Here is a 24505-nt window from a genome sequence, read left to right as displayed (position 1 = left end):
AGGACAAACCCAGAATCATATAGACCATGAAGTCTACTTTCATGTTGTGGAAAAATAATGGAGAAGGTAATACTGGATAATTTATTGTCAGAACTGGATAGCTTGGGACTTGAAACCATATATCAGCATGCATATGTTGAAAATACATCTATTACCACCTGTAACATGATGTTCTATAACAATATAATAACAGCTGTGAATGAAAGATAGTGCTGTGATGTGCTTTATATAGATTTAACTTCAGCATTTGGCAGGGTCATGCACAAAACACTGATCAAAAAATTAGTACAACTAGGTATTGATGTACTGTTGATAAGATGGATAGCTGCATGGCTTACAAATAGGACATGGCAAGTATCACACGCCAACTGGACAGGTTAAATCTTTGGTTACAGTCAAGGTGTCCTACAGGGCTCTGTACTAGTCCCTTACTTGTTTAGATTGTATCTTTCAGACCTTACTTTTTCATCTGAGGTGTTCTAGTCTATATGCTGATGACCTGAAATTGGGTAAACTGATTACAAGTGTTACAGATAAGGCATGTCTGCAAAATAATTTGACTAAATTGACCATTTGGGCACAGGAGAATAATATGCTGATAAATACATCAACAACTAAGCATATGAGATTTGGGAGACATAAACTGAAAGGTGAATATTTAATGCAGCACACAGCGATTTAAACTGTAGAATCATTTAAGGACCTGGGTATATGGGTAGATTTAGCTATGCATTTTTCTAATCATATCAACCAACTGGCTAATGATAGTTATAGAACTATAGGTTGTATAAAAAGATTTCTAAAGTCTAGGAAATCAAACATAATGAAGTCATTGTTTGTTAGTGACATTCGACCCAACCTTGAGTATGGAATAATAATATGGAAACCCTATAGGAAAACAAGCATGAATAAACTGGAAAGAGTACAGCGGAAATATACTAAGGGCATCCATGGATGTGAAAATCTAAGTTATTATGAAAGACTAAAATATCTGAACTTGTACAGTGTCTCTTACAGATATTTAAGAGGAGATCTTATTCAGGTATATAGGGCATTTAGGGACAACTACCTCTGCGAATGTTTGTGGTTATCAAAAAGTATTAGAGAATCGTCAGATAACCTATGTAGAAGATTCTATAGGAATGAGAAGTGTACTAATTGGTTCTCTGACAGAGTAGCTGATGCTTGGAACAGACTAACAAATTACATTGAAGCAAGTACTAGTTTAGATATTTTTAAGAACAGCCTGGATATTTATTATGGGAACAAGTGTTTTGGCATATTGGCAAGCTAGAAGGGCTTTAATGCCCGTGCTTGAAACATTTGTATGTATGTATGTATGAATGTATGGCTGTATTCCAAAAGCTTTGGAATTCACAGGAAAAATGAGCACAGAGTCTACATGGATGCTATATAGCTAGTTGAATAGCTTCGCCATGTTGGACTAGTTAATTTGCATGCAACTTAGCTGCTTAATTCAATCTCCCCGATTGTCTTATTTGTGTGATTAACTGGTAGAAAAGTTGTTAACCTCTTTATATGTAAATTATTAATATATGCCAAACAAATGTAGCTACTTCTATGTTACTCACTGTAGAATATTCATGTTAATATATTTAAATAATTCAATAATTTTGTTAATTGTTAAAGTAATTGTTATACTTGTATATTTTACTATGACCAAACAATATTGAAAACAATCTTCAATCTCACCCTGGGATTCAGGAAAGCTAAAACTCCATGCAGGAACAGTGTAGCAGCTCCTGCATGGAGTTCAGCTGTGGAGCAATTCAGCAAACAGCTGATCAGATGTGCATGAGCCTGTCTACACTGTTCCTGCATGGAAGACCATGCAGCATGCTAATCACCTCATTTGCTGATGAAAACCATGCAAATGAGGTGAATTAGTGATTTAGGAAGCTGCCAGGTTTCCGTGAAGGAACAGTGTCAGTGCAGAAATGTGTTCAGTAACTTAGTGAACACTTTCTGCAAAAAAAGAAAACGGAGGCATGAAAGCACAAATAAAAGCATGTATTTACATCTGTAGGCATGCCAATGGCCAAATATATGGCCATTGGTATGAATAAATGTTGAATTTTAGTAAAAAATATATTTTTCTATGGCTGATATTGGCCATTTAAGCATAGTGCAGTGGTGCACAAACAGGATTGTGCCGAAAATATTAAAAAATGTGAAAACCCAAGTTTAAAGAAAATTTGCATTTTGCCATTATAGTCTATGGCATGCAGAATCAAAACAATACCAAGGGACAGTGTTTGTCAAGGGGAAAGGATCTGTGGTAGTGCAGTAACTATGGACTAAGGCAGTGGGGTATGCAAATGAGGGGAAATTTACTAAATCACAAAATATTCTAAGTCCAAAACCTGCACCTAACTGTGTAGGTGCTAGAACAGGATCGTGTAGGCAGGCACAGCAACTAACATGAAAAGGGGGTGAGTCATGCTTGCTGTAAACACATCGGAGTTTCATTGCCCGAGTTTGTGCTTAGCTAAGCACAGCTAAACAATGGGGTGTGTCTGAGGCTGTAATGTCTTACACCATGAAATGAAGAGTGTGTTCGTATCCAGGGAGGGCCATTTCTGCTAAAATGTGTTACCTTACCTAAATGGGGCTGTGCAGCGTGCACTGGGACTTAAACAAAAAAAATAAATAAACACAGGAAATGGTAGCACTGTGTATATGTAAGCAAGTCTGTGCAGCACGTACTGGGATTTATACCACAAAAATAAAAAATAAAAAATACAGGAAATGGCAAGTGAAACAAGAAAAATTAGGGAAATAGCAGAATTGAGGCACTCAAATACAGTGATAGAGCTGGCAGGTGGAATGTATCATACTCAGCTAATCACACAGGCAGCATCTGCAGCACACCACTATAAACCATGCAAACAAATTTCAATCTGTTTTGCCCACAAAGTCTACACCATCAGTGTACACAGATGGGCAAATTCTACCTGACAAAACTAACAAAATGTTAGGGGCTGCTGTCCCCTTCATACATCAGGATGTGCAAGATGCTGAGGGTGGCTAAGAGGACAATGCTGACAACAGCCCCATACTTATGAGGAGGAGAAGAAGAGTGTTCAGGCCCAGGGTAACCTACCAGGGGCTACATAATCTGGAGATAGTAGAGCACTACAGGGTGGACAGGGACATACTGCAGCAAATTGTGGAGCTGTGCCTGCCTTGGCTCACATCCAGAACAAACAGAGGGAACTTATCCCAGTGGATACCAAGGTATATGTAGCTCTAAGAATACTAGCTACAGGTACTTTCCAAAGACCATCTGGGGATATCATGGGGGTCTCACAGGCATCTGTGCCCAGGATACTCCACCAGTTCCTGGATGCCATGTGACCACATGCTGAGGAGCACATTAAATTCCCCACCACCCATGAGGAGAGTACTCGCAATATGCATCGCTTCCACTATGTAGCAGACTACTCGGAGGTACTTGGTGCCATAGACTGCATGCACATCCGCATCAAAGCACCACCTGGTGTCTGGGATAGGGTCTACATAAACTGCAAGGGGTTCCACTCCATCAACTGCCAGGTTGTATGTGATGCCCATGGGATTATTATGAATGTGTGTTCTGACTGCCCTGTAAGCTATCACAGCTCCCACAGCTGACATTCCTCAAAGCTGTATCAGTGGTTTGCCAGGGGGGGGCATCCCATATGGTCATTTTGTGGGGGATGCTGGCTACGCATTGAAGCTGTGGATGATGACACCCATCAGAAATGCATACACACCCACACAAGAATGCCATGATGAGGCACAAGCACAAACCAAGATCATTATAGAGCATTTGTTTGGGATGCTCAAGTCACAGTTCCACTGCCTTGACATATCCAGTGGAGCTTTGCAGTACTCTCCAGCCACATGTGCACACATGGTCATAGTATGTGCCATGCTACACAATATGATCCTGCGTAAACAGCTGCAGTAGGAACAAAATGGGGAAGGGCCACACAACCCCCCACTATTGCCAAGGCCTCCACAGGTACAGAGGAACTCAGAGGAGGAACATCCTGAGCCTGTGCCTGTAGGCAGACTGAGGTGTGCCCAGTATACCCTGGCCTTGGCAAATAGGCAAGGCATAGCACATACACTGACAATGTAGGGCCCCAGGGACTGATCTCTCTCTCTCTCTCTCTCTCTCTCTGACTCACACACACAGTAAAATGGATGCCAAACATAACAACACCTATACCTGACCATGTATAGGCAGTGTACTGTGTGCTTTCAACATAGTCATCCCTCAAGCACCACCCTCACAACAGCTGCAGGCACAAGGTAAGCCAGTGTCTGTAACAAATTAAACTAATGGAGTGGAATTTTCTGATGGCATATCTATGGTATTGATCAAGCATGTAAGGGAATGGGGTGGCTAAATGGTATAGCAGCAGGCAACTGACAGCTCTGTGGGACAGCAGGATGTTTATCTCCAGTTCTGCCCTACCCACACCATGCAGTACCACCCTAGTCAACAAATACCACTGCAGTATATGCAGTGAGCCAAATAACTGGGGGATCATAGGTCACATGCATGGAATTCAAAGTGGGGGTCCCATACCCACCACCAACCCCACACAGAAGATCAGCTGTAGACAACCATACAAAAATGCCTGGCAAAGGCCCCCACATGGCGACATCCATGAAATCCCCATCCACAGACTTTTACACAGTGATATCACAGCAGGTCTGGCAGTGGCAGTGTGGCTTTGAAAAGTAAGAAGTCTGAAACTACAAATGTCTACGCCAGAACAATTTGACCTATGGTTGATACTGTTATGCCTGTAGTCTGAAAGATGGGGCACACCACTATGCTACATGGGACCAAAATGTTAAGCAAGTATCAGCACAGTATGTGCAGATATGTATTGTGTATAGTCATGTCACCCCGCCCCCCCCATAGTGCCATTAAAATGCAGTAACATGTTTCTAGACTTAAGAAGCATCCAGAGTGATTGTGCAATAGTAACAGAAAGCAATTGTCAGTAACATCCACAGTCAACTTACTGTTGCCATCCCAAGGGTCTCTCCTGCCAGCAGCCTGGGAACATATGATTATCAGAATGTACTGCCCTGCTACAGATAGCCTGCATCTGTCACACCTGGCCTAAAGACCTCTGGAAAATGCCTATGGCTCACCCATAGTGCCCTTTAGGGAGTGCCATTGCGTCCATAACACCAAATTAACACAGTCCACAAAATCCAAAGAAAGGCCATGCTGTCAACTGCTAGGAGCAAACCTGCCAGCCCCAGGAAGCCAAAAATTGGGACAAAGCCATGAATAATGGGGTGATGAAGGTCCACAGAGAAGCACACCTGTGAAATACTGCTCTACTAATGTTATAAAGTTGATGGAATGATTTGTAGTAGCATGGAATGTCTGATGAGTAAGAAGTCTGAAACTGCAATGTCAACTGTCAGTAATATCTGACTTCTAGCCTGAGTGACTTGCAAAACACTTTTGCTGGAAAACTACACGTTTGGGTAACCAACAAGATATATGAACCATGGATGTGGACATTCTGTGATACTCTGTACAGTTGACAGGCAGGGCTAGGAGTTTAAACATGGGAATGCACTCACTGCAGGCAGGCAGGCCTAACCCTGAAAGATGGTGACATGTCTGCACCCACAGAACCCAGGGACACAGCCATAGGGAGTAACACACCCCTCCCTGATCACTCATCCTATACAACATCCTGACCCCAACATGTGGCCATCCAAGCAAAATTAGGTGGGCCATACATATATATGTGACAAACACACACCTCCAGGCTGGTCAAATAGTCTGACACACACAAGACTCTCCAAGTGCAGTCAACAATTGAGGAGAGCCAAATGCAAAGTACTGGTAGCTATAGGCAAACATATCTGCCCAGGACACACACCCCCTACATATCCTATCTCCTACATATCTATCTGGAGTCTGCCTGTCATCCTGAACCTGTCTGACTTATATTACCCAACTGTGGAATGGAAATCAGACCAGACCAGAACATAAATGCACTGAGATTCCACAATTGTAATATATCAGCAAGGTGTTGGACCATTTCTACAGCATCACCAGTCAATTGCTTGTAGGCACACCCCTCATCAGCCTGGATTGTGCAAGAATGCATAGTATCTGGCCCATAAACCTTGTGTGTGCGTCATGCATTCTGTATTTCCCTGGTAAATCACTGTGATTATCTGAGGAGGTATTCACCATGTACTGAAACAATACATGACAGTGTCAAATGGCATATATGACAGATGTTTTATAAAACAAGCCCTGTAATCCTAGCAACCCATACATTACTGAGAGAATGTGTCACAATCATTGCATGGCCCATTGTCCCCACAATTGGATAGGCTATATCCACATATCCTGCACCAACAGTTTGAGAGGTACGGCTGTAGCACAAAATAAACTGAACTGGAGTACAACAATCCCTGGAATGGAGTCCCACATGTACTATAGAAGAACACACTGGCCATGCTCATACACTTAGAGAAATGTCAGTAGAATCTACGTATGAACAGGCCTTCCCCACCCCGTGCACTTTCCATTGCCCCACCTTAACAGTCCTGAAGATGTCTGTCACCATAGAATCCATTTTGTTAGGCCCAGCCCCATAAGCTCTGTGGCATGTGAAATAACTGCATAACACTATAGTACAAATAACTAGTTAGGTTGGAATTCTAATCTCAGTCCTGGAAAATGTAAGAGTGAGTGTGTATATATGTGTGTGTGTGTGTGTGTGTGTGTGTGTGTGTGTGTGTGTGTGTGTGTGTGTGTGTGTGTGTATGTGTGTGCAAAACTGAGGGAGTTGTGTGTTTGTTTATAGGTGAAACAGTTTTATGCCATTCCCACCCACGACACATACCAGTGCCCCACTTCATCAGTCCAGATGATGTCAGTCCCTTATCAGCAACCTTGGCCAGTTGTTAGCCCTGTAAGTTTAGTAGTGCATGTGATAAATGCTTAAAACTATAGTACAAATGACTAGTTTGGCAGGGCTTTTCTCTTGTATCCGGCAAATGTGTGTGTGGGTATGTATGTTTGTAAGTAGAAGCATTTTGATGTTTCCCACCCACTGCCCTACTTTATCAGTCCTGCTGATGTCATTTCCCATATCAGCACCTTTGGCCAACTCTCAGCCCAGTAAGCTCTGTAGTGTGTATGGCAACTGCATAACCACTATGGTACAAATCAGTAGTTAGGTAGGGGTTCTATTCTCACATCTGGCAAGTGTGTGTGTATGTGTGTCTGTTTGTAGGACAAAATATTCTGATAAGTTTGACACCCACTGCACTACTTTATCAGTCCTGCTGATGTGAATTCCTATTATAGGTTCACAAGTGTGTAGTAGGAAATGGCCCAGGAGCCTAGCACATAGAAGGGCCCTCCCATTGTGCCACCCAATGTTACATCACAGTGCCTGTATCAGGTATAGCCACTGCTGTGATCCTTGGGTTGAACTGTCTATTACCCATCCACTCATCAAGATGTCTCTGGAACAGGGTCAGATAGGTGCTCTGCATGACATGTATGGGAAGTGTATTCCAGGACATGTGCAGTCTCTTGTTGAGGGACCTGTCCCGCCAGCATGTTGTGGTGATTGTGATACTGAGGTAGAGACCCACAGTGTGTGGTGTGGCTGGATTTATATGTAGCATTTCTAAACCAGCTGGGTCAGACATGGCTTTGTAAGTCAAGCACAGATAGCTGCTAATTAGGTGATATGACATAGAGAATAGCTTGGGTCTTCTGAGTCTGTCTGTGTAGTATGTATGTTTAATGGCTAGGAACCCCTTTGTAAGGTGCTTCTGTGGCTTCTCCAGCTGTAGCAGCTGTCTAGTGAGGTACATGGCAAATGGGCCATAATACTTGGGGAGTGGTCTTATGAGGGAATAGTAGACAGAGATCATTACCACTGTCTTCCTGGATGCAAAACCCTTGGTATGCAATGTGCCATATAGAAGGACTTCCTGACCACAGTGGCAATGTGGTGCTTGAAGGAGAAGTTGCTGTCAACCTGTGTTCCCAGATCCCTTATAATACCTGCAGTGTTCATTGAGCTCCCATTAATGTGGTACTTACTGGGAACTGAGTGTCTTACGAAAGGGGATGATGATGCATCTTATGGTGTTAAGCTTCTGGACATGGTTCTCACACCACTCATTGGTCTCAGTGAGGCCTTTCTGTAGGATGTCTGCATCACTTGCGGAGTTCATGATAGCTCCCAGCTTGCAGTCCTCTGTGAACATGGTCAGCCAGAGTTCCTCTGTGTTAGGCTGGACTCATGAGAAGTAGATGCTGGACAGGACACTATGCAGTACTGATCCCTGTGGGACTCCACTCATGACTGATTGTCAGTCTGACTTGGAGTTTGCCACTGTCACACTGTGTGTTCTGTGAACCAGTTTGCAAACCACCCACTGATATAGGGGTAGATTCCTAGTCTGTTGGGTTTATTAATAATCCCTGACTGAGAAATAATATCAGAAGCCTTGGCCAGATTGAGGTAGGCTGTATGCAGTGCCTTACTGTCATACACAGCCCTGGTGACTCACTGAAAGACATCAATCAGGTTGAGCAGGCATGATCTGCCATTCACAAAGCCAAACTATGTGGGGTCCACAGTTAGGAGATCACCTATATATTGATCAATCAGGCCCCCGATGATGAGGTCCATACCTGTACATAATAGACTTGACAGGCTAAGGGCCCCATAATCACTAGGGTCTGTAGATGCTACGCCTTTATGGAGAGGGATAACTGTAGCAGTGTGCCATTTTGGAAGGTCAAAGCCTGAGGTGAGACAGTGACTGACCAGGGCACACAGATGTCATGCCAGGTCTCTTTGTATGTCATGTAGAACACAGCCATGGATATGTTGGGGTTCCATGGAAGCTTTATCCTTGCCTGTGGACAATGCAGGTCTATCCTGGCCTGCAGTAATGCTGGGTGCCTGGCATTCATCTGCCATTATGATAAACCCCTTGGGGGGAGGGGTGAAGCTGGCACTGAATGTGTTGGCAAGACTGTGGCGAATATCTGTTGTCTCAGGATAGGAATTAACATTGTGCAGTAACTCACAGCACTTGTAGTTATTGCTGTGGAGGTTGTTGATATAACTATCAAAGGCTGTTGTGATTGTCATCAGTGTCTGCTGCAATTCTGCATTCATAGCTGCCTGTAGGTGATTCCATGAGGGAACCCAAGTTGTGTTTGAGGCTAATAAGGGGGTTCACCAGTCTTGGGACACCACCTTTTTCTGCAACAGTGTCCTCCTTCTGTTGTACACTTTAGTAATGGCAGAGGACCATCACATTAGCTTCCGGTGTTTGCAGGACAGTGTCTGTGTTCTGTTGGCTATGGCTAGTATCATGCATGCATGTACATGTTTGTGCACTGCATATGTGTATGATGCAACAGTCATGCAGCTATTTCCCATTAGCATGGGTGCAGTGAAGTCATCGACCCCTGTTTTTATGACTGCAAAGTCAGCATTGGAGAGGTTTTGCAAGGTGGCTACCTTTGTGGGGGGTGTAGGTGAGATGTTGAGTTCCATGTTGATTACATCATGCTTGGATATGACCAGGTAGGGATTGACAACTGTGGTCAAGGAACAGTCCCATATGTAAGTAATCAACACAGGTCAAGGTTGTTGTATCCTCTACTGGGGGTCAGTATGAGCTGGTCCAGGGCATTGGAGCTGATGATTTTCATGAAGCATTGGGCCAGTGTACTGGTGCTTGACTACTTTCCACACATAATGGAGGGGTAGTTGAAGTCCCCTGCGATGTCAGTGTTGTGCTGTACAGTCATAGATGCCAGGGTGTTGAGGAATGTGCATTGATAGTCTAGGAACATAGCCTGGGACCGATAGCAGGCTATGGTGTGAATTGCACTATTCCCCAAAGTCAGTTGTACCGGAAGTACCTACGATGCATTATACTGGGATACTAGTCTGGAGGTGTGTGTATAGCCATTATGAATATGGAGATAACACCACCTGTGAAGGTGTGGTCCATGTTTTGGCACTGACAGTTGTGGAATGCGTCATAGCCTGTTAGTGCAGGGCTGTTGTCTGCTGCTGTGAACCACCATTCCGTTCCAGCACAAATGTCAATGTCCTCCACTCTGAAGAGTGCTTTGAGTGACTACATCTTGACAGTTAGATGTCTACTGTTGAGCAGCCTGACCCTCAGATTGCATAATGTCTAGCTGTTATGGTGATAATTTGAATTGAAACACTGCCTAATAAAGTACTATAGGGGTGGCAAGACACTTACCCTGTACCTGGAAACCCAGGGCTAACAGATTTTGGACATCTCTGGAAAGGCATTGAAGTCTGTCAATCATGTTATCCCAAGCAAGATATACTGGATCCCCTGATAATGACACACAACACATAAGCCAATGTTGCAGTCAATTATCTGTTGATAGTACTACAGTATCATTCTGGGTGATGGCAGTATACTGCTCAGGTTACTGTCACACCTGTATGGACCACATAATCTGAGTGTTCAACCATGTTTCTTGCTATGTAGTCCAGGGAGGTGTGCCTCAGGTCATTCACACCCACATGGATGATGACAGAGTGATACTTGTAGTTGTGGAGTGGCCTGATTGGGTGTGTCATGTGTTGGATGCTGGCATGTGATAGACAGTTGGCTGTTACCTCCTCCATAATCAACTGAGTGAGTGGGACATCTGTGTGCCTCAGTACTGAGTCACCCATGCTCACTGTATTGTGCAAGGTGGTCAGCCTTAGGAGCTTAGGTTGAGGGGCACACTGTGTAGGTGACATATGCCCTTTGGCATGTGCTATGTCATGATGTCTGAGTGAGTGTCTGTCTTGCTGGTCTGTGCTGTTTGTGTAACTGTCCATTGAGTGCCTCTGTGAAGGTGGATGTGTGGCTTTTTAGTGTATGTCAGGGCTGTCATAGTGAGTGGTGTGGTGGGCTATGTGGTCCACATGGTGTGGTGCTGGTGTTGATCTTATCTTCTTGACAAGCTAGTCCAGTCTTTGCTGGAGAGTGCATATTTCCACATTTGGTGATATAGGGGTAACTCTCACTGGTCTGAGTGTTTGGAGTTTAGAGGAATTGGTTGTCTGTGTACATGAGGCAGTTGTAACAGTGCCTCAGAATGGACAAGTGCCCAGGTTAATGGGTGAAAGCACAGAAAACCACACTTCAATCATGCCAGGAGGAGTTGTCATAAGTAGTAAGTACTGGGGCTAATTCCATGATGAACGAGTACTGCTGATGGCTCCCAGGTGTGATACACTTATTGATACAATAAACTGTTGAAGTGCAAAGCTATAATGCAATTGGAATTGCAAGACAGAAAGAACTAGCAAGATGTAAGGAAGAAAATGAAGGCAGACTTCCTGCCACCTATAATACTTTACCTCAGCTGTGCAGTTAGCACATTTGGCCAGTTGTAACTCCAGTAAGCACTGTAGTGCATGCAGTAACTGTGTAACACTATAGTACTAATAACTGGATAGGCAGAGGTTCTAATCTCAATACTGGCAAGTGTGTGTGTGTGTGTGTGTGTGTGTGTGTGTGTGTGTGTGTGTGTGTGTGTGTGTGTGTGTGAGAGAGAGAGAGATGTGTGTGTGAGAGAGAGAATCATGTACTTTGTGGGTTATACCATTTTTGACTTGTGTACCACCCTTTACACTTCCCCTCACTCCAATTTAGTAGTCCTATTGATATCATTCACCTTAGAAGTACATTTCGAATAGGTGAAATTATGTAAGCTTCGTGGCACATCTGATAACTGTGTAACATTATAGTAGACATAACTTGATAGGCAGGAGTTCTAATCCCAATACTGGCAAGTGTGTGTGTGTGTGTGTGTGTGTGTGTGTGTGTGTGTGTGTGTGTGTGTGTGTGTGTGTGTGTGTGTGTGTGTGTGTGTGTGCGTGTGTGTGTGTGTGTAGGTGTGTGAATCAGATAGTGTGTGGCTTGTGCCATTCTGATTTGTGTACCACTATTTACACTTCCCCCACCCTACTTTACTAGTACTGTTGTTGTCATTCACCTTAGAAGTACCTTTGGACAAGGTGAGATTGTGTAAGCTGCATGGCACATCTGATAACTGTGTAATACCATAATACAAATGACTAGATAGGCAGGAGTTCTAATTTCACTACTTGCAACTGTTTGTGTGTGTGTTTGTGTGAGAATCATGTACTGTGAAAGTTATACCATTTGAGTTGTGTACCACAATACTCATCCTAATTTAGTAGTCCTGTTGATGTCATTCACCTTACAAGTACCTTTGGAGGAGGAGAAATTGTATAAGCTCTGTGGTGCATCTGATAAATGTGTAACACTATAGTAGACATAAATAGATAGGTAGGAGTTCTAATCGTAATACTGGTGTGTATGTGTGTGTGTGTGTGTGTGTGTGTGTGTGTGTGTGTGTGTGTGTGTGTGTGTGTGTGTGTGTGTGTGTGTTTGTGTGTGTATCATATCTTGTGTGGCTGATACAATTTTGATGTGTGTACCATACATGGCAGGTGACCACCACCTGATGCCATTACTTTATATAGTGTGGTAATGGCATCTGCCTCACATTCAGCATGTGAAACCATTGTACAGGTTATGCCAGTCTTCTGTACAGATGTGTCTGGAACATCCAGATGTTTGGAACCTATTAGTGCTCTGTCTGCCTTAACAATGCCTATGCATGTGATGTTGTTGCCAAATAGGCCACAGTGAGTGTACTGACACATATGGCAGCATCAAATATCATACCTGACTGAAACTGCATACTGATACAATGTCTGCTAAACTCACACTTGTCCAGACTTATAGGTGCAATACATGAGTCCAGCTGCTTGGTTTTACAAGTGAATTGTTCATGGCATAGGTTACATTAAAGGTTGGGAAAGGTGTGAACTGACATATGGTGTTCTCAATCAGTATATATAAAAAACAAATGGCTTCTTAACATGTGAGTGTTTACATTTTATATCCACTGTATAGCAGTAATGTTTCACACATGTCCCTACCTTAGTCAGTTTGTCCAACACATTTTGCTGGTGGCTGTCCAGACATCTTGCACTGACAGGTTGTGAGATATGCTACAGGAATGTTACATTCTCTTCAGATAGGCTCCTGTGGTGACCACTGTGATGCAATACAATTAACCCCACCATATGTGAACATGCAATTAAAAAAAATATGGCTATTAGTCATAGTTGTGTGCATGATAACTTGCATGCCCTCCACATGCCTGGGGTATTGCCAAAGCACAACTAAACAATTCCATACTCACCAGCTTCAGGCTGCTGTCCCATATGCAGACCAGAGTGACCTATGTAGTTGTAGAAGAGAGGTATTGTCAGCAGACTCACATGTGCCCTTGGTAAAGGATGGATACAGCATATCTGCACATTTACAGTACAACACCCAATACTACACAATTTACTGCCCTTCACCATAGAGTTGCACTTTTGTGCATTAGAAATCCCTATCCACAACTGCAATCTGACCTGACAAATGCCTGTAGATACTGTACAGATACAAGTATGTCTCATACAGTAGTCTACTAATCCTCACTGGGACCTTACCTGCACACTCCTTGTCAATTGTGTGGGTGCCACCCTCCTCCAGCAAGTGGGGCCTTGTACCCTGGTGTTGTACTATGATGGTGGACCCAAGCTTAGCAAGGAGCTCCTCATTTGGTGTCAATGGGGGCTGCATGGCTGGGCCCCCACCTGCGGTTATGGGTTCCCTGGCCACGGCAGCAGCCCTTTGCCAGGCATGGCGAATGAGGCTGGTGGCATGATGCTGAACCTGCTCATATGTACGTGTGTGCAGACCCACCTAATTTACCCTGTTGACAGGGTCATCCAACAGGGTGGGCCTCTCCCACAGATGTTGCTGGCTTTGGCCCAACAGTACTGTGTGGTTCTGTATTATGGCTTCCATTATCAGATTGCATTCTGCTGGTGAAAAGACTTTCTGCTGGTGATGTGGCATTGCACCTGGTAGACACTAACAGGGAAATACATCACAGGACCACATGCATTTGGCAACAGCATGTCCAGTACCTGCACATGTACCTTGAATACCAGAAGCCAACATTCACAACCATATCAGTAGCCACCACTCACAACCACACTATACCCCTGTAATCTATCAGCACAGTTTAAGCTTGCATCACACTCCTGGTCCTGATGAGTCATATTGCCCACAGTGAGGGCCAGTTGTTTGCATAATCTGTCATTCCTCATTCAGGTCTGTGTAAATGGATGATATTAGCCATCTTCCATGTGGATGATGTGTGGATGGTGCTGTGGCTTGGTGTGACCAGCATTTAATGCAGCTAGGAACACATGCCTGAGTTCATGTAGGATGCAGACAGGGATGATATGGCTTCCCATGGATATTTATATCTGTTGCCTTTCAGTAGGCAATATGTACCCACTCACTGGTGATGAGGAGAGGGGTGTGGGTGCAATACATATCCACCTATAGTGATGCTGATCCAGGGGGGGATTTTTGCCCTAACCCTATCTGCATCAGGTTGCCTGTAGCTATGTTGTGTGTGTATGCAATCTGATTGGCCACTATTACTGGTTGATTTGGTTTATTGCCTCTCAGATTACAGACATATGGGAATATGGCCTTGTGACTGCCCTTGGTGGATGTCTCCAATTTGTACTCATAGTTGGCCTTGCAGTAATCCACCTGTGACATTATATGCTTGTTCAGACAATGGCTGACTTGATGACAGGTTGGTTTCTGCCTCTACTTTGCCCTGTACAGCCAGTATATGGACCAAGTTTGTGGTTTGTGTAATGCTGCTGTCCAGCAAAGGGGATTAATCTACATTGGTGGAGGCAGGTATGACAAGTAAGGTATTGCTGAGTCCATACAGCCATGTATGTGTTCAGTCAGTTGTTTGTAGTGGGCATGGCCACACACTCATAACACAGTTGGACACCTCTCCAATTTAGTAATGATAATCATGCATATTGTACTAACCATGGCTGTGTCAGGGCACTGCAACAATCAGTAACTGTAAAAATGTCACTCTTTTGGGTGCACAGTAACTAAGATTACATATGTATACAACATGTACAGCTTTTAACTGGCATTTTGCATCCCATGTCTGTTTTCATGAGGTGGACACATATACCTACCCATACTGACATGTGCATGGGTAATACCTCACATACATGTCTGTTCTATGTCACTATGGCACACTGTAGTCACACTCTTGCTGCACAGTCATCCCTCTCAACCTGTTACGGCAGGACATCTGTAGGATGCCATGCATACATGGGTACAATGGGACAAAATCAGTGACAGTGTCTCAATATTGCTGTAACATACTTAAATCATTCAATAGCACAGCAGCCTTTGCACTGACAGGCATCCCCTGGAGGATGTCCAACAGTCATATGGCAGGAAGAAAGGGGAAAGGCTAGGAGGGTGGTCTTGAGGGTAAGAAGTGTTAATGTTGGAAGTATGAGTGGTATAGTGATCAGGCTAGCCTATGTGATGGCCAGGGGATGGTTGATATATTGTGTGTGTGTGTGCAAGAGACCACATGGAAGGGGGTTATGGCTGGGTGTATGGTAGGCAGCTCACAATTATGCTATCAAGGTGTGGACTGGAGGTGGAAGGGGGTAGGGCTTCTGCTGAAGGAACAATATGCCAAGAGTGTTTTCAGAGGATGACATAAGTGTCTGATAGAGTGATGTTTCTCAAGCTGTAAGCTGATGGTGTAATGATGACTGTTATTAGTCCATATGCTATGCAAGTTGTTTGTGCAATGGATGAGAAAAAGAAATGTGATGTCAGTCGGATGACATGGTGATGACTGTACCCAATGGTGACAGACTGGTCATTTCAGCAGATGTCAATGGGCATGTTGGTGAAGGAAACAGAGGGTATGGGGAATTGATGGGTATGTATGGTGTTAAAAGAAGTGAAGATGTGAGAGGGTAGTGGATTTTGCAAAAAGGATGGACATGGCTATGGTGACTACACACTATCACATGAGGGAGGAGCATAGGGTGACATACAAGAGTGGAGTAAGATGCACACAGGTGGAATATATCCAATGTAGAGGGCCAGGTTTTAAGAGATTGGAAACTGTAAAGTGGTGATGGGGAAAGAGTATTTAGGCAACCGAGAATGTTAGTATGTAAGATGATGGTGATCAAGATGAGGTGGAGTGTGGAGGAAGCACCAAGGTTTAAATGGTGTGAATTGGAAAGGGGTGATTGTGAGGTGGAGTTCAGGGAAGAGTTGAGACAGGCACTGGTTGCCAGTGACAATCTAACAGATATCTGGTTAAGTACAGCGGAGCTGGTAAGGGAGACAGCTAGAAGGATGCTTGGGGTGACATGTGGGTAGAGGAAGCAGTACAAGAACACCTGTTGGTGGACTGTGAAAGTACTAGACAGGATACAGAGACATAGGTGGGAGAAGAAGGAGTGGGATTGTCAGAGAGATGAGGGAAGTAGGCAGGAGTATGAGGAGATGATGTGCATGGCAAAGAGAGAGGTGGCAAAGGCTGAGGATGGGCATATAAAGAGTTCAGTAACAGGATGGATATGAAGGAGGGATGAAAGGAATTGTACTGATTGGCTGGACAGATGCACTGAGCTAGGAAAGATATGCAGCAGATAAGGGTGATAAAGGATGATGAGGTATATGTACTCACAAGTGAGGAGAGTGTGTTGAGCACATGGACAGTGTACTTTGAAAGGCTGATGTATGAAGAGAATGAAACAGAGAAAGCTGGATGATGTGGGTATGGTGAATCAGGAAGTGCAATGGCTTAAAAAGGAGGATGTGAGGATAGCTATGAAGAGGATGAATACTAGCAAGCCTGTTGGTCCACATTACACATCTGTGGAAGCATGGGGTTGTTTAGGGGAAATGGCAGTGGTGTGTTAGCCAGACTGTTTACTGATATCTTAGGAAGTGTGAGGTTGCATGAGAAGTGGAGAGAAAGTGCTTGGGTACGGTGTTGAGAATGAGGTTGATGTGCAGAGCTGTGATAACTACAGAGGAATAACATTGACTAGTCACAGCATGACGTTATGGGTATGAGTAGTGGAAGCTAGGTTATGCAGTGAGGTGAGGAGCACTGGTCAGCATTAAGGTGTCATGCATGGAAAGGGCACTACTGATATGATGTTTGCTCTGAGCCTGTTACTGGTGGAATACAGAGAAGGTCAGGAGTTGCTCTGTGTCTTTCTGAACTTACAAACAGCATGAGACAGGGTGCCTAGACAGGAGTTGTGGTATTGTATGATTAAGTCATGAGTGGAAGAGATATATGTAAGAGTGGTACATGATATGTACAAGGGTGGTGTGACAGCATTGAGGTCTGTATTGGGATTGATGGACGTGTTTAAGGTGGAGGTGGGATGACATAAGGGATCAGCTGTGAGCCATTTCTGATTTGCAATGGTGATGGACAGGTTGACAGACAAGATCATACTGGGGTCCCCATTGACTATGTTGTTTGCAGATGACATTGTGGTCTGTATTGAGAGTAGGGAACAGCTTTTGGAGACCCTGGAGAGGTGGACATATGCTCTAGAGATGAGAGGAATGGAGGTCAGCAGCACTAGGACAGAATATCTGTGTGTGAATAACAGGGATGATAATGGAATGTTGAGGATGCATGGAGTACAGTTGGCAAAGGTGGATGTGTTCAAATGATTGAGATCAACATTTCAGAGTAATGAGGACTATGGCAGACAGGTGAAGAGAGTACAGGCAGGATGGAGAGGGTGGAGAAGAGTGTCAGGAGTGATTTGTGACTGACAAGTACCAGAAAACCTGATATATAAGGTCTATAAGAGGGTCGTGAGACCACCTATATTATATGGTGTGGAGACAGTGGCATTGACAAAAAGTCAGGGGTCAGAGCTACACATGGCAAAGTTATAGATGTTATGATTTGCACTGGGTGTGACATGGGTGCACAAGTTTAGCAATGTGTATATTACAGGCTCAGGCCATGTTGGACAGATATGACACAATGTTGGAGAGGCAGCATTACATCAGTTTGGACATGTGCTGAGAAGGGGTGCTGAGTATATTGTGAAAAGGATGGTAAGGATGTTGCTGCCAGGTAAGAGGAAGAGAGGAAGGCTTCAGATAAGTTTTCTGGATATGGTGAGAGAGGACATGCAGGTGGTTGGTGTGAGAGAGCAAGATTCAGAGGACAGGCAGAAATGGCAACAGATGATCCAATGTGGCAAGCCTGAATGGGAACAGCCAGACGACAATGAAGGGGGATGTTGTAATGTCAGTCTTTACAGATTTGGCAAGGATTTGACTGACATACCACAACTCTATTAGTAAATGACTACAAATATGAGGCACACATGGTCAGTGTGCAGAACATTGGACAGTTGAATGGTATGAGCTCAGTATATAACATGCAGTTCAGCACACACATCTGCAGCAGTACTTTACTCTGCACATGCTCTGTATAGTTGGATTATATTTAAAAGACAAAATGTGTATCATAGTTATATGCACAGGTAACATATGGATATGTACAACATCTCAGTAGCTGGCCTAGTCACTACAGACAGAGCCACATGGTATGGCCATCAGTGCTGTTTAGCAGTACATCAGTACAGCAAGTTTTGTTGAGACATATGCTTTCAAACCCCTATTTCCCATTAATACAGACCAGATACCAACCTATGAACCTATGAACATACCTTTTTTTCCGGACTTTTCACTGATATATCCTTTTTGTTTTTTTTTTTTTTTCTCACACGTCAGCTTTGCACTGATGAACTGTCTATAACAGAGGTGGTTTGAATAGATGGCAGCTTGCCTTTTGTAGGTTATGCTCATCTCCATGTGATGACCTGAGCACCAGTTGATGTTCCCCAGTTGCTGACTGCATGCAGAACAGCTGTATAGTTTTTCCAATAGCTAAATTCATGGCAACACACTCCTATAACTGAGTACTGCATGTGGGTATTGCTCCTATCCCTTACCTGTGAGGAAGTGATTCTGGAGGTGTGTGACCTAATACCTCTTAGAACCAGAACTGTGGAGTCAAACCAACTAAATGGTGGAGAAGATTCAAGACGTAGGGGCAGAATTTGAGTATTGCTATTACATGTTTTGAATATTTCTTGTTTAACAGGGTTTGTCTGAACATGATACTTCTGCATGGGTTTCAGTCTGACAAAGTTCTGTGTCTGCATAGCTCTCAAGTGTATGGCTATCTACATGATGGCCAGAGGTTTGCCTGTTATGTTTGGTCTGTTCCCCAGACAGGTGCTGTTCTTGGAAAATCAGTAACATTACTCTGGTGATTGCAATCAGTACATGCCAGCATCCATTTGTGTTTCAGATTTTATATCCCTCAGAAAGGATATGTTACAACAAACCATGTAACACCAGCAATTTTCTCAGTGTATAAAAACATTATTTCAAGTATGGCTATGTTTTTGGGCTTCTGTCCCAAATTATGTCAGGCTTTGTATAGATGCCATACAGTAGAAGGATGATAGGTAGGGTCTACCATTATTTTTTTCTGTAATTCCTGGTAAGGGGAAAGGGTAGACAACATGTGAGACTCTGTACATTCAAGAGGTTGGTGTATGGCGAATGTTCATAGATGCCCTTGTAACATATTTTATGTGTGGGGGTGTAACAAGTGTTTTGCAACAAGGCTGTTAGAACATGTGAGACATATTACTGATGAGGAAAAAGACAGTTCTATATCTCTACATTTCAATGATTCTCACCATGGGAGTAGTAGTCATGAAAGAACATTTGTCATTTACAGAATTGGTTTAAATTCATAAATGTGTTAATTTATCCCCTATGGGGGGTTAAATGAGTAATATAACTGAAGGCTGTGTATATACATGTAATTAAGTGTAGTGGGTTACAAGGTACTGGTTTGGAAAAAGTCTACTTCTCAATTTGGTCAGTCATAAAAGAACAATTGTTATGTACAGAATCAATGTATGATCTTAAATGTGATACTTTATCCCCTAGGTGGTTGAATGCGGAGTGTAATTGGAGGCTGTGTATTTAAAAGTACGTAAGTGTTAATTGCTTCTTCTAATTAAGGTAAGTATTTCTTGTAATGTGTTACTACTTGAAGGCTTTGGCAAATACATCAGAGTAAAATGAACTTGTGTGAATTACTGGCTGTTTGTATTTTTGTTTACTAAATTCACTCACTGTACTTGTTTTGCTAAGAGGTAATTGTATATATCTGGCCATTGTGTATGGCCTATCATGGTTTTGTAGGAGCATACTGTTCACTTATTATTTGGACTGGGGGGGGGGGGCAGATGTGAGTGTCATGGGTCCTTTCATATCCAACTGTGCATGCTGCCCCAGTTATGGGTGGTCTATCAGCAGCATATGTTTGTATGGGCATTTAGGGACATGTATGCACATATATATATTTTTTACACACACACACACATATATATATATATATATATATATATATATATATATATATATATATATATATATATATATATATATATCTATATATATATATGGATCTACCTGACAACATCGACACTTCACAACACCGACAACAACTTCACCGACACCACATAATCGACAGTTCACAAACACGACACCTCATACACTCGACACATCATAACAACAAACAAAACAAATCCCTGTCCAAAACCCACACACACAACACAAGCACACCAAAATCCTTACAAACCAACACTAACCCTTACATACACAACTATCTACAACCCTAACCGAAACCCTAACCCTAAGGTCCGTCACTATCGCACACTCACCTAACCCGTAACCTAACTCACTTAACCCGCCCCTAACCCAAAAAATATCACTACTGCACCCTTACCTAACCGGCGCCCTAACCCTAACTCACTTATCCCACCCCTATCCCTACAGACCGTCAACATCGCACACTTACCTTACTCGCACCCTTACCTAACCGGCGCCCTAACCCTAACTCACTTATCCCACCTCTATCCTTACAGACCGTCAACATCGCAAACTTACCTTACTCGCACCCTAATGGCCGTCACTACCGCATACTTACACATCCTTTCCCCATCTCAGTGTTCTCAGCGTCGGTGGTTTCCTCTGTCGGTCTTCTGACTTGTCGATCTTCTAAGTCATTGTTGGTGTTATGACATGTCGATGTTGTCAGGTAGATCCATATATATATATATATATATATATATATATATATATATATATATATATATATATCTGCACGGCAGTATCTCTTGGTAATATATCTGTATATTGCTATACATATATATTTATATCCAAACAAATCTATCTATCTATCTATCTATCTATCTATCTATCTATCTATCTATCTATCTATCTATCTATCATCTATCTATCTCTATATATGGGTTGGGGGGGTGGCCTAATGGTTAAGGAGTTTGCCTTACAAATACAAGGTACAGGGTTTGAATCTCACAGGGGATAATTGGCAAGGCTTAAAATGGCTCGCAAGGGTAGTTAGCCTAGAAAAAAGGTGGGATGGTGGCCTAATGGTTAAGGTGTTTGCCTTACAAACACAAGGTGCAGGGTTTGAGTCTCACAAGGGATAATTGGCTAGGCTTACAATGGCTTGCAAGGGCAGTTAGCTTAGTACTAACCTATATGTAAATATTTTTTTCATGTATACATTTATAGATGACAGTCATTCCTGATTGCACAGTGTGTCTTTCCTATTTTAAACTGACTGTACTGCATGATATGTTGTAAAAACATCTTAATATCTTACAGCTAAGATTGTTAAAAAAAAAAAAAAAAAAAAAAAAAAAAATTAAATTACTACATATGTTTAGCAGCAGGTTGCAAGCATGTGGGGCAGGGATCTGGCCATTCCGGGGACAGTCATGTACTGTGCAGGCTATTTCTTAGGGATTGTATGCTTTTTTTTTTTTCAGTGTCCATGACACTTACATGCTAGTTTTACATTTCAGTGTCTGCAGACACTGAAATAATGCATAATATTAGAGCCAGGCTCTAATATTATGCTACTTCCTTGTTTGAAAGTGCTGTACAGCACTTTCTGAGTGCAGGGGGTGTGTTTAAGTGTCCGTCCAGGACTTATACACATCCCCTGCACTTGTACATGGATCTGGTAGGTGTAGGCATACAGCAGCATGCCCTCATTAATATGTGGGGCTTGCTGCTGCTGTATTCCTACACAGAACAGCCCGTGCAAAAATAGACTATTCTTGACAAACCGTTCATGAATCTGGGGGGCAGACCTTCGTATACCTTATGGAAATAGAGTGAAATTTCTCTTTCAAACTCCTCTCATTGACTTATCACCAGTTTAAACTTAGATAAATGGTCAAGAAGTATTTCAAGATATTAAAAAATAATCATTTTATATCAATAAAGTTAAATTCCATTTCACTTGCCCCACTCCACCCCCTATAAGAACTCAGAATACCAAGCATACCAAGCATTAATGTATAAACAGTAAGGAAACTCAAACTCCCTGATTCTTCCTCATTACCATTCCCCTTTCCTCTGTCCCAGTATCAAAATAAAGCATAAACCATTCCTCAGGGCAGCAACACATCACACTTCAAACAAATTTAGAAATAAGTTGTTTCTCTCCAGCAGCTGCCATGCCATAATCAAGCACTAAGCAGTCAGTCAGTGAGAGACAACCAAACTTCCAGGCACAAGCCAAAACAATAGGAAAAAATGTAGCGGCATCCCCAAGTGCATAAAAAGATAAGAACAAGCAGATGAAAAAACATATTTGTTTCATACATATGCCAACATGATCCAGAGTCCAAAATCCAATCAGCTCCAGAGCATATCATTCAAGCAACTTCAAATCCATAGCTCACAACCATAATCACACTTAACAACAAACTAATGAAAGGAGACATAACTCTAGTAGCAAAGCATTACATCATTATCTAGACTTAAAATGCAGGTGTCTCATCTCTGCCCCTTCATTCATAAGTGATATACTCAAGCATTATTTCCACTTTAGCATAAATAAAAGTTCAAAAATATTTCAGAGGTATATTACGAGAATAATATAACAGTTCTGCAGTTTACTCTATCTTACCAAGAAGCACAAGCTTCACCTTGTATTCATTGCCCCTTCTCTTGGCAAAAAAAAAAAGAAAGCAGGACATTAAGGCATTTAAGAAGGTATACATGAACAGGGTTGAAATACAGACCTTCTCCACTCTCCTTTAATATATTCTTTTTTTCTTTTACCCTGTCACTATACTAACTACTTACTAAACCCCAAATAACAGCAGAGTTTATATATGAGAACACCAGTGGATCTGATTTTAGCCAATTTAAAGATAAAGTATGCTCTGTCCCTAGGAAAGTCTGTGCCATGTTCAACACAAATCAGTCAGTCACAGAGAGCCAATCTAATCATTGGACATAAGCCAAATGCAGGAAGGAAGAGAGCAGAGAATGTTTCTATTATGGAGGAGAGATGACAAGAAACAAAAGAAAAAAAAGCTAATTTCACACATATATAACCAGACTTCATAGTATCTTCTCTCGTGTATAGAATTCATTTGATTCTCAAACAAATCTCATTCCAATCATATATTAATACTTGTGTTTTGAACATAGGAGTTTCATTTTACCATTTTCTTTTAGAGGTGATATGTTTAAGCACTTGTGTTAGTTATAGTCATTTATATTATATATTATACTGTTTATATTACTTCTGTATGGTAGAAATATTAGAATTTAAATAATAAATTAACAAGAACAAGTAATCTATATTTGCTTTAAAAGATGCTACATTTTTTTAAGTAACTGTATAGAAGAACACAATATGCGTCCCTGAAGATCAGTACAAAAAGTTTATATTTTCAGTTCAGTTTGTCTGTCAAGTCTTCAGAGATTTGTTGCTAGAATGTGCGGTTGGTTAAGTTTTTGTTTCCTTTTTTAAGCCAGTTCATGAAGCTTTGTCCGAGTATCTCTTTATGGTAGGAGCGGACCAGTCCATCTCTTCCATCTTGGGTATCACACTGTTATTCTTTACAAAGGAAGTTGCTTCTACAATAGAATTGAATATTATAGATCCAGTAGATAAGCGTATTCTTATTATTGCAATGAAAATTACTTGAGATTTAATTCCATTTTGCTTAAGGAGCTTCACTATTGTACAGCATTTATTTCTGAGTTTCATGGTTTTAATTACTGTCAAATCTTATGCTGTTCTGCCCAAACATCAAGTGAGATTTTTCCCATGCTGCTTAAAGTACAAGTTTTTAATCTATAAAAGAAGAAATTTTACAGCTATACATCTTGGTGGAGATAAAGCAGAGGGTATAGGTTTACTTATAGTTCTATGAGCTGTCTATACCATAGAACAGTCCATTTTGCAAGTTAAACAATCCAGCTATCCAAGTAGCTAAAAATGGTTATGTCTACTTTTTTCATTTAAACCTTCTTACATTACATCTAATTTTTCTGTTTT

This window comes from Protopterus annectens, chromosome 7.part0 (genome assembly GCF_019279795.1).
Source record: "Protopterus annectens isolate FY-2018-M chromosome 7.part0, PAN1.0, whole genome shotgun sequence".
Taxonomy (NCBI): Eukaryota; Metazoa; Chordata; order Ceratodontiformes; family Protopteridae; genus Protopterus; species Protopterus annectens.
Note: the sequence above shows the minus strand (reverse complement) of the source record.